Source organism: Diorhabda carinulata, chromosome X (genome assembly GCF_026250575.1).
Source record: "Diorhabda carinulata isolate Delta chromosome X, icDioCari1.1, whole genome shotgun sequence".
In the NCBI taxonomy this organism is placed as follows: Eukaryota; Metazoa; Arthropoda; class Insecta; order Coleoptera; family Chrysomelidae; genus Diorhabda; species Diorhabda carinulata.
In genome coordinates this window covers 5,612,469-5,632,723 of record NC_079472.1, presented here as the reverse complement: position 1 = coordinate 5,632,723, position 20,255 = coordinate 5,612,469, and the positions used below count along the sequence as shown (strand labels likewise).

The 20,255-nt window shown below is 32.5% G+C and overlaps 1 protein-coding gene across 1 annotated transcript in view; it reads right to left on the bottom strand.

Annotated features, from left to right (window-relative positions):
- The window catches only part of LOC130902118 (high affinity cationic amino acid transporter 1), a 153,749-nt gene extending 134,700 nt beyond the window's left edge, over positions 1-19,049 (bottom strand). Inside the window, exon 1 of the mRNA XM_057813970.1 lies at positions 18,831-19,049. The gene's annotated coding sequence lies outside the window, so the exon portion shown is untranslated. The remainder of the gene's footprint in view (positions 1-18,830) is intronic.
- Positions 19,050-20,255: the final 1,206 nt, after the last annotated feature.

The window sequence follows — 20,255 nt, the reverse complement described above, 5'->3', positions numbered from 1 at the left end:
CGTCCTCATGAATCTTCAAAGAAGAAAGGGCCAATAATTCGGTTGCTTGATATTTCTTGCCCATACCGTTACTTCCGGATTATGCAGTGGCTTTTGATGTCTCATTTTTGGACTTTTTTCGGTCTAATAATGACAATTTTGTCGATTTACGAACCCATTCAAATGAAAATGAGCCACATCTGGAAAAAGGATGTTGTGAGAAGTGGAAAATCGACGAAGAATTTCTTCAGCAAACGCCAACATTGCCAAAGTCGGTATCTTTCAATTCCTGTGTTAACTGGCGCTTATAAGGATGCACTTCAAGATCCAATTTCAAAATTCGTTGTAAATTCACCATATCAATATTGTCTGTGGTCCTAGACGTTCTTGGCCAACTTTTTGCTGCTGGTTTAAAACTCTCCAAAAAGCTTAACCCATACTCGGAGCTTCATTAATGTGTCTTAATCCATATTCTGAACGATACAGTCAACTTGTCAAGACGTATGAACGACCGTGTCGTAAAACGTGCGATCACAAAAAGCGCGACGCTTTCCGTCGCAGTGACTCATGGCTACTAAGACTCTTTGAGTGCAACTATCCAACCACGCTAGGTTCCCCCGCCCACGAACCGTTTACCTCGCGAAAAAAGATTATGCAATATGCACGTTCTATTGCGCCAATCTGTATAAAGGATGTGGAATTATTTGACTTTTTTTCGCTCATTCTATATTGAAAATAATGTAAGGCACTGAGTATTGCATTTTTGGAAAATACTAAATGGAAAATGTTTATTTATAACAAAAAGGTATCGTACCCTTAAACAAATATTTTTATTAGGAATAATTCAAAGAAATATTTTATTTACATCCCAAGAGATTTAAAATTTGGATGAATATGCAGAAAATTAATAAAATATACTCAATTAAAATACCCGAATCATATTTATTTTTATATTTATTGTCACATCAACTTCAAAGGTTATTAGCGACATGTCAGTTATTCACAATTTATGATACAGTTGAGTGTCTTTTTGGATATTTGATTAAGTTTGTGGTATAAAATTATTGTTAAGTAGAGAAATTATGGCTTTTGGAATCTTGTTAGTTAGTCTTTCGTTTTTGTACTTTTGACATTTCAACAAAAAGTGTTTCACGTTTAGATTCTCATTACAAGTTTCACATATTGGTGGGTTTTCTCGACTAAATAAATATGAGCGTGTCACTTTAATGTACCCTAGCCTTAAACGATCAATTTTTATTTGGTCCTTACGATTTTTAAAACTGTTTTTCCATTGTTGTACGGATGGTTTTATAGACTTTAATATCGACTGCGATTGCTTCGTAGTTATCTGCTGTTTCTTTGGCACATTTCTCTGCTTTTTCGTTTTAAGAAGGATACCTTTTGGGTGTTTGGGAAAAAGTTGTTGAATGGTTTGTATTGATCTCATAGAGTCTGTAATTATGACTGTAGCTTCTAGGCCATTAGTTATTTTGGATGCGTCGGTGTACAAAAAATGGTATTCTTTGAAGCTTACTTCCGTAAGAGTACGGAACGATTTTGTTATTAGAGAACGGTTTGTTTCTTCCTTCTTAAAGGAGTTCATATTGACGTTGATGGTGAGAATAGGGGTTGCCCAAGGAGGAGGTATATTTATATTGATTGGAAAGAAATCTGGTAATTCAAGTGCTAGGTTGTTTGTATATTGGCGAATTCTTTCATAGAACGAACGGAATAGTTGTTTGTTTGTTTTAGAATAGGTGTTTAAAGCGATTTGTGATTGATTTTTAGATTAACAGGGTTATTTTTATTTGACAGGACTGATGTTGCATAGTTCATACTTAGTTGGATTCTTCAGAGACGGAGGGGTGATACTCCGGTAAGACAGTAAAGGCTCTCAATCTGTGTTGTTTGAAATGCACCGGTAACGATTCTTAGTGCTTTGTAATGTGTCAAGTTATTTAATATATGTTTTCTCACGTGATGCATAGCGATTCTTAATCTTACGAATGTCTTAAATAGATTTATCAAACACGAAGAATCAGCGCCCGATTTATGGCTGGTAATTGTTTTTAATATCATATTTAAAGATCGGCATTTTACAATTTGTATTTGTATACTTCGGATTGTCACTTGTAGTCCGCTAAGAAAGGATCTTGCGAAATTTCGATTTTAAATGGGTAAAACGTGGTATGTTTGCAAATTCGATTTTTTCGTTTTGCTCGGCAGCTAGTTGAGATATCGACTTCATTTTGCACTAAAATATTCTCCGTACAAATACCTAGAAACCAATTTCTATGATTTTCAAAATTCGATTTGGAAAGGGTTCAAAGAGTTCAAAACAAAAACTTTTATTACGGAACCATATATTTAACAATTCTTCATGACGAAATGAGATATCAAAGCGATTCTTTTTTAGAAATGGGTCACGTATGAATATCTAAAAACTAATTTCTGCCTTTGATGATACAATATTTCGTTTTGCGTTTTTGTAATCATTTGTATTGCTAGCTCACTATATTTTTATTAAACGATTGATAAGTATAAGTTCACAGATTTTATAGAATTTTGACAATTGACATCAGAAATATGGAGAAAACTGACAATGTAATCGCCGAAGTCATAGCAAAAGTGTTATTAACATAAGGGAAGTAGTCACTTTTCTGTTAACCCACCCTCGTATTTGCTCGACATATCTGCTCTCGGAATGCTCTTATCCTCAACAGCGTAACCTAAAATAAATTTTTCTACAATCACTTCAAAAAGAATGAGGTTTTTGCTTGTCTTTATTAAAGCGCGACGACAGCATCAATCAGCAAGAGAAAAATTTTATGTAAACTGACAATTTGAAAATTTGTGTAAAATCACACTTTCTCGGTTTAGTATTTGAGTATATACGAGGAATACTACATAGTTTTCCTTTCCGATTGATGTACATTCAAATTCATCACCATCAACCACTTCTTCAGGTATAGGAATCGTTGGGTGTGAAACAAGGACTTTACGGTGGATGGCGCATCAATTCCATGTTTTGACTGTTCAAAAACATTATTGTTTGTACTGATGTGTGAGTGCTTTACCACGACAGTGGCGGAGAATGATTCATCTTCTGAGATTGGTTTCCCTGATTTTTTCCAACACTTCTGGCAAAGAAGTTTTGGTGTACCATTCAGAATCGACCGTTCTACGTTGCTTCAATGGAACAGTGTTGACATGTCCAGTTATTTCGAAAAAATAGGCGAAAATTCGCTTTGAAGTGTGCGTACAACTTTTGTTGAATCTTGAAAGACCCGTACAATCGAAAGTTGTCAGGTTCATATGCATAGATCCATGATTCGTGGCCTGTCACAATCTTATTGACGATTGAATTTCTTTGCACTAATGCACCTAAATCTTTTTGACAGCCTTACAATATCAGTTTACGCACGGCATCGATGTTTTCTAACCCAACAGCTGTTTGCGATTTAATTCCATTTTTCACCAAGATAAAAACGTTTCAAGTATCTGTAAACATAACGAATAGCACTCGTATGATAACACGTTCTGAGTACGTTCACCATTAAAAACTTTATGTTGGCAATGTAAGATTTTACATATTCACATCAGTGTTACCATGTCTCAAAACTTAAGTAGCAGCCCTCGAAGTTGATGCAAATTTTTGAAATACTTGTTTTGTTATATATCGTCTTCTTGAAATTGGGACTTTAATCAGAAGAACAAAATATAGTGGAGTGATAAGTCTCGTTTTGTAGTCTGTATAGGGGAGAAGAATATCATCCAGATTGTCTGGTACAGAAAATTAAATTTGCAGCATCCATTATAGTTATACTTCACAGATGGTATTGTCAAAACCAACAAATAATCAACTATTCTCGAGAAAAGCTCGCAAGAAACTTTATTCGCGGTATTTTACGAGGGTTGTGTGAAAAGTTTCATCCTAGCTAAGAAACAAGACTGTTTTTCATAGTCATTTTTATTTTCCAACATAGTCTCCTTTTCAGCCTATATACACTTAGTCGATCCAGGTTCTAAGGACATTTTTGTATTCGATAACGTCTCTGTCCGAAAGAAATATACCTTCTGTAAGTGAAACTTTGAGTTTGGGGAACAGGAAAGGTTCCTCCCAAATTTTTTAAAATGCGATATCTTTAATGAAATTTCTCCCTGTACCTCATTAAGCAATGATGCGTTTTATTCTTCTGTTCTTGTTGTACTTGTTTGGAGATAATTGATGACCATGAACATCCCAGAAAAGGTATCCATCACTCTCCCAGCCGATGCGATCCATTGACGAGACTTTTTTCTTGTTGTAGGAGTGTACTAGTGATTCCAGGTTTCATGTACAGTTATGAATTGATGCAAAAAATTGCTCAAACTACGTCAATAAAATATGATAATATTCAAGCTTGCGTTTTTGGTACCAAGTGAGCTACCGCGGTACCCAATACGCGGATAGCTTACACATGTACAGATCTTTAGGTAGTATAAGGTGAATGCTCTCTTTTGATACGGAATTATCCCCTTTCCAATCTTTCTAAGTTCAATCTACCGGTCGTCAAGTACCATTTAATCAACTTTTTTCAATGATATTGCTAGTTCTCACAGTTTTTGTCCGTCCCGTATGCTCATTCAAACTGATACAGCAGCAATGACTCATTTATACGATTTTAAAACAGAATCTGAGTCTCCAAAATAGTAAAGATGTTAGTGGAAAACTTTGAACGCATATGAAATATATTTATCAATCTTTATTGGTGAGTTCTGACATCTTCAATTCATATCGGTGACTTTTCAGACAACCCTTATATATTCCATTAAGACTGAGTGTGATACGTCCATAACATTATGAAAATAGTTTCATGACGACAATTTTCCATTATCAAAATGAGTTTGAAGAAGAAGAAGAAGGCACAGAGGGTATAGGGTATAGGGAAGCCCAAAATATAACGATTGCAGGAATTTACCTTAATACCAAGCTACATTTCTGAGGAGTTATGGGGCCCAAACTTTCGAAAAAAGTAAATTTCCGTACAATCCTTGCAAAATACCAAATTTAATACACTACATGGGACTGTTAAGGACATTAAGTGATGGTGAGCAGAAGACAATCGCAACATTCTGTTGTATTAATTAGGGGTGACCTCACCTTAAAGTTACAAAGAAAATTCTCATCTGTCAGTTTATTTGGAAAATTCTATTCTCATAACATGAATAATTTAGCTCCTAAACTTTTTTACTTTCGAAATTTTTCATATAACTTTGTCATCTTCAAGGAAAAGTCGAATAACATTTTTTTTCTTTGCAGCTATTGATTATTCAGTAGTAAAATTTTTACGTAAATAAAACAAGATAATTACAGAATTTCAAGCATAATTAGAATTTGAGAAAAAAAATAAAAACTCAATTTTAGTCACCACCTTTTAAGGGCAATTTTGTTATAAGAAAGACTCATATCAATTTCATACGAGCAATCACCCCCTGAATTGTATCGCTTGAATTAAGAAACAACCTGTACATACCATAGTTCTATTTTTTATTATTCATTGAGTCATTTTCGAACAGAATTTATTGAAGTATACAGAGCAACGAGAAAATGATGAGATGACGAACTATAAATCTTTCTCATTAATTACGTGAAGAATAAATCCATCCTTCAATTAATTAAATTGATCCTTCTTTGAGACAAAAATTCAGTGTACAAAAGATCCCAGGTATAAATGCCGTTTTGAAAGAAGGTTGACATGAAAAATAACCCAAGGATCACCAACTCCAAGGGATCAGTTTGTAACGCTTAACGACAAGAGCTAGCGATAAATGATATTCGAGGCTCAATTTCATCACTGTCACATTTACCAACAGCAATTTTAACCAACTCTTCCGTCTATTATAACGAGAGAAAAATACAATCATAAAAAATTTTTTTTTAATTATATTTCTCTCGATTCCTCGTTAACGAAACTAAAATATGTTTCCAAATAAAATACCTGAAGTGTATAGTCATGTATAATTATTTAGATATCAGGACAAAATGATGATTTCTTAATAGTCCACTCAAATTAGACAAAAAATTGCTGTTTCAGAGAAATTTTGCCCACAGCATTGAGACCAGTCAATGTATTTTGGCCATTTGAAACCGAATTCGATATTATTATTTCCCTATTTTCTGAGAAAAATATGCATCTCAGCAGAAAATGGAACCGAACCGACTTGTAGATAATTGAATTTCCTCCAACTTTGCCAATGAACATTTTGTCGTACGTTGCATAGTGACGCCAAAACTCATTTCTTGCATTTTCTGGAAAATTATGCTTTCCGGGAAAAATAGTGAATGGCAAAGTTGTAGCATACAAAATTCCCGACAACTTTTGTCTGAAACTTTCTTCTGAATATATTTTCGCCACCAGGAAACGCGAAAAATTTTTTAAAATCAGTTTTTCCAATTTTCTGGGTAAACTATACGATCTAGGGAAAACATTAATTAGCTGCCTCATAAATATGAAATTCTGCACAACTTTTGTCTGAAACATTTTTATCAAATATGGTTAGTTTCACCTCTGGAAGGACTGGAAAAATCGTGTATTCAACTATATATGCCATATTGTATATAGAGGCTTTTGGGACTTGTTTCTGCGCACCCTGTATACCGGTAACCGGCAGCTGTATGACCAAACAGATGAGGGGGGGTTGGATCAAGGGACATATTAGCACAATGTGATTTCTGGACTCTTATAGGTCCAATTGAGCTGAAATTTTCACAGGATATTACAAATATGTGTCCACACGCCCCGAGGAATAATTTTGGAAGGCTCCCTAATCAAAAAAACGTTTCGGACCAAAGGAATTCTGTTCTATACAACTTTTCAATCTATTTTTCCCGAAAAATCCTAACTAATTCGCCAAGGGGTCGGAAGAAACGCAAAGACCCAAAATGTTTAATATTTATCATAATAAATAATAAAATATTTATTTCTTATTTATTTATTTCTTAATCAAAACAGAATTGATTGAATTTAGTAGAGAAGGAAAGTTTATAAGTAGAGCTAATCCTAAATATTTGATACATATTAAATGTCAAATTTAAGAGGCTTTATTTCTGGTTTCAAAATTATGTGTGCTTAATTGACCTCAAAATTTGAATCAAGTTTGTATCGTGAGATTTCGGATTCATTCACAAGCAACAACGTGGCAAAGTGATGAGAAAAATATGCAACAAAACTGGAAATATTTTGTTATTAATTTATTTCAGTAGCATCATATCAATTATAAACTAAGCAAATTTGTGCTTGCATTATTTATAAGCTCTTCTTCTTAACCGCAATGCATGTCAAATACGTTGGGAGTTAGTAGATCAAAGTTCTGACGACAACAATATTTGTTTTCAAAGCACATCTGCCTCAAGCTTACAGCATTGTTTAGGATATTTACCTAATGTTGTGGAATACTCCTTAGAATTCGAAACTACCCAGTTTCGTTTGATTTCGATATATATGCTTTGTGTTTATGTAAAGGAAATTTAATTATATTCAAATTAATTCGAAATATTCATATTCAAATATATATGTAGTGCATTTGCATAAAGTGGTTCATGATTTTACGGGAATGAGGAAAAAACATATAAATTGAACCATAAATATTTCCATAAAAGTTTTTCTACAAAATGTACAAATAGTTAGTTTGAGTTCGACACGTTTTGTGTCAATACAGAGTGTTCCGTGACTTGATACAAAAAATTTGGGAGTGAGTAGATGACGTAAAATAATGCTGTGACGTAGAAAAAACTTCTCAGCCTCTCGTTTCTGAATTATAGATCTTAAAAGTTGAGAAATCAGAACTTATATCTAAGTATATTTTCTAAATTATACATTACAACATTATGAATTTTTAATATGCCCATGTTTGACAGAATAAGTAATTCTACATTAATATCTGAAGGCCAGGAGCGGCTCTTGCCCAATGGTTAACAATTCGTAACTTTTACAGGGACAACCTGCACAATCTAAAGGTAACAGAAATTAATTTTTCAATCAATTTTTCCACAAAAAGTTTGACTAGATGAAATTTATGGTTTAAAATATATGTAGATTTTTAGATCGTTGTACATGCCAAGGAAACCGTTCGCCATAACACATACTGAAGAAAATTATCAAAAATTGTAATTATTTATGGAAAATTTTTACAAGAGGTATCAAAGCACAATCAAACAATTTGAATTTAGCTGCATACTTTCGAACATCGTGTTACATAAGGAAAAAAATGAAAACTTAGTTGATTAGATTGGAAAAGCAATTGCGTAACATTGGAAGTTTATTCTATCGATCATTATGTTTCTTTTGTTTACTGGTGTTGAAAATAGCAAGCTATTAAGATATCCCCCTAAAAATTGAATCCATTGTATTTAATTCAAGGGAACGTGTTGGCTATGCAAATTGACCTCTCCAACCAATCCACCTATTAGGAAAAATGTTATTTGGATGATTTTTCACATCTTTTAGGACGTGTGGGGAAGGGCTCCATCGTGCCAAATCCAAAGGCTTCTGCGAATGTTTAGAGGAATATCACATAACATGGGTGGAAAATTATTTTGGAAAAATTCTGAGTATGACAATTCTGTTTGTTATTAAAAAAATATGGACCTAGTATATTATTACCATTATTCCTGTCTACATATTAACTTTGAGTTTGAATTGTACCGTGAGGATTTTAATCTGCCCATAACTGTAAATTATGGAAATTATTGAAACCGTTTCGTGTGAAACCAGCTTCATCAGTAGACAGTATAAATTTATAATCTACTCGTTGTTTATCTAGAAACCAATGAGCGTAGGCCAGCCTTGGTAGATAATCCTCTACTTCCATGGCATTCAATTTCTGTATATGAAAGGGGTAAAGAAGTTTCTCTTGAAGAATCCCTTGAATAGATCGTTGATACGTTAAATTGTAGTACGCTAGTTGTGGGATCAGCATCAACTGTATCTAATGCATTTTATTTTAAGGTTGGTGTTCACAAAGTTTGTTGTTGACCTTCGCCATTTTTTTTGGTAAAACACTTCCTAAAATATCATTTCATAAAAAATAATGGAAACTGCTCACTCAACTCACTCAACTTATGTAGACAAACCTGTTTTCCGTGAGCTGCGATCAACCCTAATAAAAGTTCTACCGCGGGCTTAATTCTACCCGAAAAGCTTTCAACAACCTTCTGGCTTCTTATGAATTAATGAATGAAACTTTAAAAACGATGTGAATATTATTGATCACAGGTTTTTAAAAAGATTGAAAACACACTGACATTTACAAATTGCTTGCAGTTTTTATCTTCGATACTATGTAGTTACCGATTGTTAACCATTGGATATGAGCCGCACCTGGCCTTCAGATAGTAGTGTAGAATATTTTATTCCGTCTAAAAAAGTACATGTACATACGTAACGAAAAATTAAAAATAATGTTCGAATATATAATTTAGAAAATATATAAATAAATATAAATTCTGATTTCGTAGCTTTAAAGGACTATAACTCAAAAACGAGGGTTCGTATGAGAAAATCTTTGTTATGACATACGAGTAACATTATGAATTTTTTGCATGAAATCCCGAAACACCCAGTATACAACAAGTTTCGGCACTGTACTGTCAACCATTTTCAAATTTATTTTATACACTAGTAGATCTACAGTAAAGTGGAAATTAGTATCAAAGCAAACTTCAAAATCACTATTTTCATTCAACTTTGGAAACTCGTCCACCAAAAGTTCAAACTCATCTTCATCAACATTATCAATAGTGAGAAATTATTGATTGTAACATACATCAATGTAGAATTTCATAATAGGGTTTTCCTCCAAAGTGCAACACAAAGAGACGTTTCAGGCTCTGAATTTCAGCAACAATGAACATCCTTCAAGCTTTCACATTTCTTTCACAATATCGTGTCAATCCCAATGTCAATTCTATGGAATTTTTAAAGAATTTCTATAGAATAGTTCACCACGTATTAGAAACAATGATAATATTTTGTTTCATAACTGTTTTTTGGAATTGGAAGTACTAGTGTGCTGTTTTCTTCACGATGTCATCAGATGGAAGTTTTTTCAATGCTAGACATCACGTTTTAGACGAATTACGGTTGAATGTTTATTGAAAACCGAGAGAATTTTCCATCACAGTTTGTTTTTCATGCTGCTTTTAGGGGTTTATAAAAATGGGGTCTGGCGAGATATATGTATGTATTTATGGATTTGGGGTCTCGTATACACTGCAACCCAAAGGATCTATAGTGTCCCCCTTATACTGGAGAACCGTGTATTTACAGCTGTTCCATTAATCCCACTCCTTTTAAAAAGTCTAGAATGTGGGATGGCTTTAATTGCCATAGATCGTCTATTTCATGCGCTCCCAGGTCCAGTTCCTTGGTGTTTCACACTTCGGGAGAATGTGGATAGAGATTTCGTCCTCTGTGCAACAAAACCTGTACGCCGTGTTATCTGCTAGGCCTAGCGTGATCAGGTGTTTGTTGAGGCGTCAGTACTCCAATTGAACTCCTGTTAGTATTAGTTAGTTCTTACTTAGGCTTATACATTCTACAGATCTACTCTGGTTATAATTTCCTAGAAGAATCTTTGACTGTCTCAGCCCTTGTAGGTTGTCCCAATAATTGGTTTTGCTCCTATCTTCCTTATTTTCCAGTGCTTTTTCCATTGCTCTGTAGCTGTTACCATAGGAGGCCTCAGGTGTCCCGGAATCCATTGTAGGGTAATTTTATTTTTCTTGTCTAGCTCGTTTAATTTTTCCCAGCAATCCTAAACGAGTTTGGATTTTATGATATTGGAGCTTAGAGCTCTAATGGCTGTGATTATCGGACAGGAAGATGATCTCCTGATTGCGATAGCTCCTCTCTAGATTGAGCCGAATATATTTTTCAATTGCAGAAAATTGCGAGATAAAAGAATGGCTCAGAATTTGGAAATACAATTTTCTCGACATTTCTCATTGAACACCCAATATGAGATGATAAATTTTGTGGTTTTCAGTCTAGCCATCGTAATCGTCACGAACTGCGGTGATTCTTGTTAAATCTGGACTAACCCTTTTGTATGTTCAGTCACTGTCCAAAGATTTGGTATTGTATTTTCTTGATCTGGCTCCATTGAAATTCCCTCGACAGACAGTAGACTTGTACAGGTTTGTAATTGTTTTCGGTAATGTGCTTTTTGGACAGAAATATTCGGTAAAATTGAATTTGTTTTGTAATTTAGAGATAAAAGAGATCTCTTTTTATTTACTATTAATTCAGCACTTGATTCTACTTTCTTTTAGCTGTCCAAGGACATAAAAGTTGAATTCGGAAAAAATAAGAATTCAGGAAACCGTCGATTCTAGAGGTATATTGCGCATTTATTGATAGGTTTTCGTAGTGACGACATTCTGCGAAAATCTTATCTCATTGCTTTTAAAGAGTTGAAAAGCTAATGCACAAGCCAGATTTGTTCAAGGGACTGTTTCAACATTTTTTATTCCAACTGTCTGTATATGAAAAAGGTTACACAAAACTTGAAAATGTTTTACCCCAACTTAATATATGTAACATGTGTCTTGTCAATGCTGAAGCACCTTCAGTTCTATAAAGAAAAAATCCACCTCAACCTATTATTATAAGATGGTTGGAAGCCTCTTTTTTATTGCGAGATTTTTTTTTCAACAAAAAGATTTATTTCAGAATTATTTGAAAAATCTTTTCAAACCGTTACTGATGTTAGGCGATTATTTGAAAATACAGAAATAAAACAACAACTTTCGTTCATAAAATTCAATTAGAGCTTTGTTTATAGAGCAATAACACATATAAAAGAATCTGTTAATCCAAAGTTTAAAACTAATAAAACAATCTCAGAATGTTACGGGCCAAATAATTTTTCAAAAAATCAAAATGTTATTGAAAAGATTGTGAATTTCAATTTTTTATCCACGTAGTTTATATTCTAGAGAGAGAATATACTGAATCTATTGACTTGGATCCTGCACAATCAGCAATTTCCAATACGCCCCTATGACTCCAGTTGATGTGAATAGAAATTTTTCCAGTTATAAATTTTTATATTCAGATAAGAAACATAATGTATTTATTTAAAATTTCGGAAAATATTTGGTTGTTTTCATTCAATTTTTTGGTTTACTATTTAAAAAAATTATAGTAGCTCTTTCAATTCTAATTTTGAAAAGCTTCCTATTTCATTCACATTCGTATATAATGGTTATTTATTAAACAAGTGTGTAAAATATCCTTTTTTCAACAGAAATTTGAGGGTCATTTCCTTTATAAAATATATTATATATTTAATAATATTGTGAACATTTTAATCAATTAGGAAAATAACAGACGAATCTATGTTATTAAATATGTAACTCTCCTCTTATGTATGCATAAATGCCACCTAAAAATAATTATTACTACGCAAGTAGAAAAATGGCATCAGCGCTACTTGAACCTGGAGCATCCCGCATGTGAGCCCCGTTCATTGGCCACTTTACTACGAAGACCTTAATAATACGTTTCTCACGCACGATTCCTTAAAGAATGTTTGTTTACGCACTCGAAAGTGTGTCTAATGTATGAACTTTACGCATGGCAGTAGAATATAGTTACTCATGTAACAAGTGTGTAAAGTAACCTTTTTGACGAATGTGAATATTATCGACAATCACATGAGTCGTAGAAAGTCTTTAAACACGAATTGCATACAATATTTTTTTTTACCAGCGAAAATTTTATCAAAGTACAGAGGTTCATTGGTAATTTTCTTTATTGAAAATATTATATATTCATTGATATTTTGATTGACATGTCAATCAAGATTGTAACACATTAACAAAACAACAGACGAACTCAATTATTAACAATACTAATATTAGAGGTGCACTTCATGCAATTATAAAATTTGTCAACTCTTCTCTTAGGTACGCATAAATGCAACATAAAAATTATTATTACTAAAAAGTAGAGAACCTAAAAATCGAACAAGTGCGACTTGATCCGGGTGAGAGACTTGTCCTTTAGCCACTACGCTATGAAGACATTAATAATGATTTTCTTCGCGCACCACTTGTTGAAGTAAAGTCTTACGCACTCAAAAGTGTGTCTAAAGTACGTACTTTACGCACGGTAGCAGAAAATTGAGAAATGGGATAGATTGTAGATTGTACTTCGATTGCAGAGTCGTTTGTTTTGGATTTTTAGTCACTTTGCACCTATACCTGAAAAACATTTTGCACAAAATTTTGCATATCATTGTTTCGCTTCCAAAACACGTCAATTCTTTTCGAAGTAGATTATTTGTCTGGTGTTTTTATGTAGCACAGTGCTTTGCTGTCTCTATGGATTCATAATAGAATCTACAGGTATCGTCATCTGGCATGTCTATCGCCTTAAAGTGATCTGGGATATATCGAATTAACAAAAACTTCTGTTACTTTTTTTCTTTTTTCGATAACTCCGATATTTAAGATAATCGTGAATCTTTTATAATGATATCTAGATGTGTCAATTGAATAAACAATATTTCCAATGAATCAGCAGATTTCCGTCATCCGATTTCACGTAAATTACCCACTTTTCTTAAAATCAATACTGAATTTCCTATTGTCGAAGTATATGAGATACTCGCGTTATATATTCTATCCCGCAAGAATCTAGAGTTTATCACTGAATAGAGTTCTATACAATAAGCTATCCAACCCACCCAACAAATTCTGACCGTGAAATTTGATATCCCGGATGAAATCAAGGGATTTGCTGGATTTCATGAGAATGTGGATTATCATTTCTGGAAACTCTACTAACTTCTGAATTCAAACGTTTACTTTCCTGTGACTTACGATAAGAAGAAGCAGACTGAAAGGAAACATATATTGGTCGTGTACTAAGGGACGGCACATAAATAAAGACCAAACAGATATAGTTAATAGGAGAGATCAAAATATCGTTTGAGATATAACTGAATCTAAATTACACGTAGAAATGCAAAAATTGTAATTTTATGAACCTAGAACACGATTAGAGACGTTTTTGTGAATTGAAAAATGTAGATCCAATTATTGCAATAAAAACTCATGCGGGAGTATATTTGAATTAAATTCTCACTTATTCTAGTATTTTTGGAATTTTATTCCTAGATTTTCCAATACCCTCAGATATATTACAATAAAAATATGAGAGGATTAGGATTAAACGGGGAAAAAACTTCGAACTAGTTAAATATTTCAAATGTTTGAGAAACTTTTCTACACAAAACTCAAGAAATTATCAATACCATACTAAGAGAGTAATTGTTTTTACTGAGAGAAATATGAGGCATACCACAAAATAATCAATTAGGAACATTTCCATCAATAGAAATGACTAGAGAAATTCAAAATATTCTTTGAAGATATAAATACAGAAATATTTTATATTTAAAAATTAATTTGTAATTTTAACAATCTCAACCTGGACATTTATTCAAGTGAACAACTGTTTTTACTTCAGATTTCCATCAAGACGCATCCATTTGCTTGAAATTTCAACAGTAGATAGTGAATAACTTGAAAAACAAAGTGTATCCTTTACCGATATGTGCTTTTACTCTGGGGGTGAATACCACCTCAACTAGGAGGTGGTGATTTTTTTATTGAAACTAACCAAATGAAATCGAAACAACAGCATTCTATACAAATTATTCTGTGGAGTTTTTTCGAAAAATCAATACTTTTTGACTTATTCATGATTGAAATTTTTAATTTTTTTTTTTAAAAAGCCAATGTTTAATCGATTTTTATCAAAAATAACTTGAAAAGTTTTTATCGAAAAAACTGTGAGGAGCTTGAATTTACCATTTGAAAAAATTGAAAAATTGATTTACTACAGGTGGAACTTTGGTGAACCAAAAATTTGAGAATTGAATAAGTGTAAATCGGTAGATGTATTGATTTTTTTTTAAGAACTTAACCATTCAAATGAGACTTTATAAGACTTTGTTATACATAAAAATAAGGGAGTAATTGCCTTGATATTGCCACCCTAATTGAAATAAAATGTTATAGATTTGCGAATAACTTTATTTGAATACAATTAATGGGATCAAGAAGTTTTGATAGTTTAGAAAGCTTGATTCTGAAAAAATCATGATTACAATTACATTTTTCAAATTTTACAATTAAGAGAGTTATACCTAGAACAAACTAACACATTTTTTTAAATTTTGGAGCATTTAAATTTGGAGTATAAGTGAAGGTTAATACGTTGATTAAAATTTGGAAAACATAAATAGCATCCTAAAACGTTAATGTTAATCCCACAAATCTAATACTTTAGCTTTTATTTCGTTGAATTTTGACAATAGATGGTAGTTTTCACAATAATTTACACATATTGGTATAGGGTAGATTTTGGAGTGAAGGGTAAACAAAACTTAATTCCAAAATTTCACGCAAATCCATGCATCTTGATGGAATTTTGAGGTGATATCATATTTTTACTGGACTAATTATATAAATTCCGAATTCTTAGTACAAATAGAGATATACTTTCCATATAAAAGTCTGCATTTTGCTACTAATTGAAAATCTGTATTGATGTACTTAAAACACGATATAACTCAGACTTCTACAAGGTCCCCACAGATCCTCCATTCGTAATTATTGCCAAACTAACCTGTTTCACTTTCTGTTCCAGATCGAACTGCTGGTGTTCGAATCAAATTGGTTTCGATAAATTATCATCTTCAAAAATGGTGAACTAATTCAAACTTCAACTCGTTGAACTTAACCATCCTACTTATTGTCTTGTTCGAAGGTGTGGAATTGTTCAATTTTTTAATAATGTATATCCGTATCTGTTATTTGTTTTCTCTATTACAAACAGAACAAACAAATTGATGGTTTTGTTCGATTGAAAGATACCGTGATCATCATTTATAAAGACACATCTCATTCTCAAATGGAGGAAGACTATTTACGGGAATGCTTCAAAAATTAGACAGTTTAACCCTTAAACACCCAACTGGGTATAATAATTTTCCTCAGTATTTCAGAAAAGAACAAAAAAATTAAGCTGAAAGTGTGGAATAACACCATTAGATACGTGAGGTTCCGTGAGGACTCCAGCTAAGCATCGTGGAGTATATTTTTTAGGTAAAACTACTTATATTTTTTCCAGATGCTGATTAAATTGGAGCAGAAGCGTAGAACATGAACCACTAACATGAAAACATCTTAAAAAAGTAGTGGAAGTATATCTAGACGCTTCGGACTCGAAACTAGTGTATGAAAATATAAATGAATTGGATGAAGAGACTGATGATGTCAGAGAATCTGTTTGGAAACGGAAAACATAAGAAATACAGAGTGAAGAAGATTCCGATTAAGAAAATAAGATTGTGATCAAGCGGAAGTTACAGATTTGAGATTATTTGTTTATTTCAAACATATATATAGCTACCTAATTATTTGTTATGGGATCAGAGATGCTGATTGGGTATGAACGTTGATTACAGTAAGCTAGACATACAAGGGTTAATAGAAAAATATACAAATTTATTATTGTATACGACTATCCGTTCAGATTTTTTGCCGACGCTGGGTATAATCTACTTGAATTAATAGCAATCTCCAGTTTAAAATCGACCTAATCCCAAACAAAACATTCTAAATTATTAACATTGGTTTGTTTATCTAAATTCCAACGAGCGCTGGAAAGTTTTACCGGATAATCTTTTACATCGATAGCATGTACTTCCTGGATATGAAATATGGATAATATTGAAGATATTTAACAAAATAAATTGATATGCGAGTTTGCCTTTGCTAGTTTTGGAGATAGGTTAAACTTTATGATGAAAATTTTCATCACATGTTTCTCAAGAATATATGCTTTCACAGAATATGACGAAGCTGTTCATTTACATAAATTCCCGTCTAAAAATTTTCTTAAACCGCTCATTTTATCAACTTTGAACAAGAGACGACACGTTTTTATGGGTAAATGGATTGGAAAATTTATTCACAGTCACTGAAATTTGGTAGAGCAATGAGGGTTTGAAAATTTTGGCCTGATGTTTTTTACGATATTTTATTATTGTAAGCTTGAGCTCAAACATATTCTACTTTATCTTGAAATTTTAGTACCAATCTTTTTATTACTCTGCAGATACATTACCATAAAAACATAAAGTAACTGGAGTTGCACGGAACATAATATCAGACAAATATATCTAGGAACTAGTTAAATATTTTAGAAACTTTTCTATAAACTCAGGTAATGATCAATACGATGCCAAGAGTATAATTTTTGTTACCTTACAAAAATATCTAAATGAAAACGTTTCCAGTATTCTAGAACTCTAGAAAAACCATCATAGCTCCCATAAAAAAAGACAAATTTGATGTATTTTGTTGATAATATCATATAGATATTATATAAATATACTACGTCTTCACAATCCATATTAAGACCTTTCTAACACTGAGAAACACTCATTAAACAACACACCTATAGTTACTTCAGCTTCTGTATAGCAGTGCAACATTTTCTATGACCTATTTTTTAGCCCATAATTCAGTATACAGGCAAAAAATAAGTTTACGCATATATCCAACTTACAACCGCTAATATTCGTTAGTAATATATGGAACTTGTTATGAGGAAAAAGAAAACATTTGACAAAAAACGGAAAAAATATCTCAGTTTTCTTTTTTCTTAGTATATTAGTTTATCTAAGGCTATTTTTTTATATCGATTATCAAACTCCATCTTGTATATAATGTTGTCTAGATATTCCCAGAAATAACAATCTAAATGCCTTAAATCAGGAGATCTGGTTAGCCACTCTCCTGTGCCTCTTCTCGCAAACTAAGTGCTTTAGAAATTTGAGTAATTTCAACACTAGAGTGCGCTACCGTAACGTCCTCCTGAAACCAAATGTCATTCAAATTGTCACCAACCGCTTTTCTGTTCCTTAACAAATCCAAATATTTTGGTCCGTTCCTATAATACCTGTATAAATATTATTTTTGAAAGACTTCTAGTGTTTATGTAATATCCAATATCCACAATGTTGACGATTAACTGTATTATTCAGAAAAATTAATTTGTGAAATGAAAGTCTGTATTTGCACTTTGCATTATCACAAAATTTCATACTACGGCCAGTTAATTCTTGTTCTAGCGTTAATTTATGAGAATGAAACTTATTCTTAAACATTGTTCAGATGGATCTCACACTGATGTCAAGTTGCAATACCGTTTCCAAATAATACATTTTTCGTTACTTTAACGGTGAGTTTTAGTTGAAATGTTCCATAATCTCCCAAGTTATCCTCATTGGTTACGATTTAGTCCTATGATTACCGTCATTTTTCCTCATGAATAAGATTTTTATTTCGGTGAGTGATTAATTGTAAAAACTAATTGTTTAATAATTTTACTAGTATCAAATGTAATTCTGGAGTGATGGTACACCCTATATACTTTTTATTCACTTATGTATATGACCTAAATTTTTCCAAAAAAATTTTTTTTGTAACCCATACAGAAACATTGTGAATTTTATGCTTAAAAGATAGTTTTTGACATCCTCTAATTGGAGTGTACAAAACTAGATATATTTATACAATTTTTTGGGACAATTTGTATATATTTTTTTAATAAATTCTTCGCTTCCACAACGATAATGAAAATTCTCTTCTAAGGAAGGTAGAAATATTCTCGACACCATATTTCCGAGAATTAATGTACGTGTATATAAAAAACTGACTTTATTACCAAAAATAACCAAACTTAGAAGCCATTTTTCGTTAAAAACATATCCTAAATTCACCCTACCTTGGTTTTTACCCGAAACAGTAGACGAAATTCACAAATTTAACACTCTTTCAGCACAACTAGATTGTAACAATTGGCACATTTTCACTACGTTTTACAATTTTTTTCTTTTTAATCTGATATGTCGAATTAGTCACGTTCCGGAGTGAAATTTTTTGAGCTTGTAAATTAGAACTTGCGAGAGCTTTTGAAGCTTTCTCGCTACTGAGTTCTGCGGATCGAGTTGGCGGCGTCTATCGACCACCGATTCGTGTATGGTGGCGGCAGCGTAAAATGGAAAATGGAGAACATAAACATATAGGGAATGAAAGAGAAAAATCGGTCGCCCTTAAAACGTTTCAAAGTTGAACATGGTTAATGTTGCTTGTGAAATAAATATGTTCATTGACATTTATCGTGTATATCATTTTTTCCTTTTATAAAAATTATGGTAAGGAAGAAAGAATACTTGAATGAACTACTAGATATAACACAGAACAAGAAGTAAATGCGGTAACAGAAGATGGTATGAGCGAGTAAACGTGGAAGAAATAATAATTTTAATAGCAATACCTCGTAAATAGCAATTAACAGTACTGAATTTATGTTCAGAGCTCACAAATGTCTTATCAAACAATGCTTCGTAAACGAAATTTTCAATATAGTGAATTTTATAAAGATCTAACTTTTATAACATTTTTTTAACCCCCATATTCCCATAAATTAAACTTGATACGAAATTAGCATCTAAATGGCACACAGAACGTAGTACAAATGAAAAATATTAGTTGGATGTGAAGTTCAGAAATTTATTAATCTTATCGCGACCGTGTGTCATGCAGAGGTTCCAAAAAGACACTTTTTGTGGTATAAGCTCAGAAATGAATGTTTCATCTAGAGAAACAATCAGGGTCGAATTTAATGTAAGTTCTTCATGGAAAATATACACCAGATTTCCCATAAGTGCATATTAGTTAAAAAAATTATTTTAAATCCAACAAAGTGCAATGTATCCTTGAAGTAACTTGACGAAAATACAATATCCAACCAAAGATTTATAAAATGAATAGAGACTAAAGTAGAGAGGTAAAAATGAGAAGAAATCAATAGTTCATTAAACGAAACATTACATAAACTGTTCGGATTGCATTCATACTAGAGGATTCAACCTATTGGAAGATCTACTACCGACTTCTATCCAACTTCTTCATCACATCAACAAAATCGTGCATAGTTTCTCTTCATGCAACCCAAAAACAACCTGGAATTTTGAATAATTAGTAAATTTATTTTAGTACATTCACGCCTACTTTCTTTAATTGGAACTATACCTTGTACAGATGGGTCTGGAGGTAAGATATACTACTACGGTGGCCGATTCTCACTGTTCTCATAACTGTTAGGGACAACACACTTCACCTAACCAAAAATCAAAAGGGTATACAT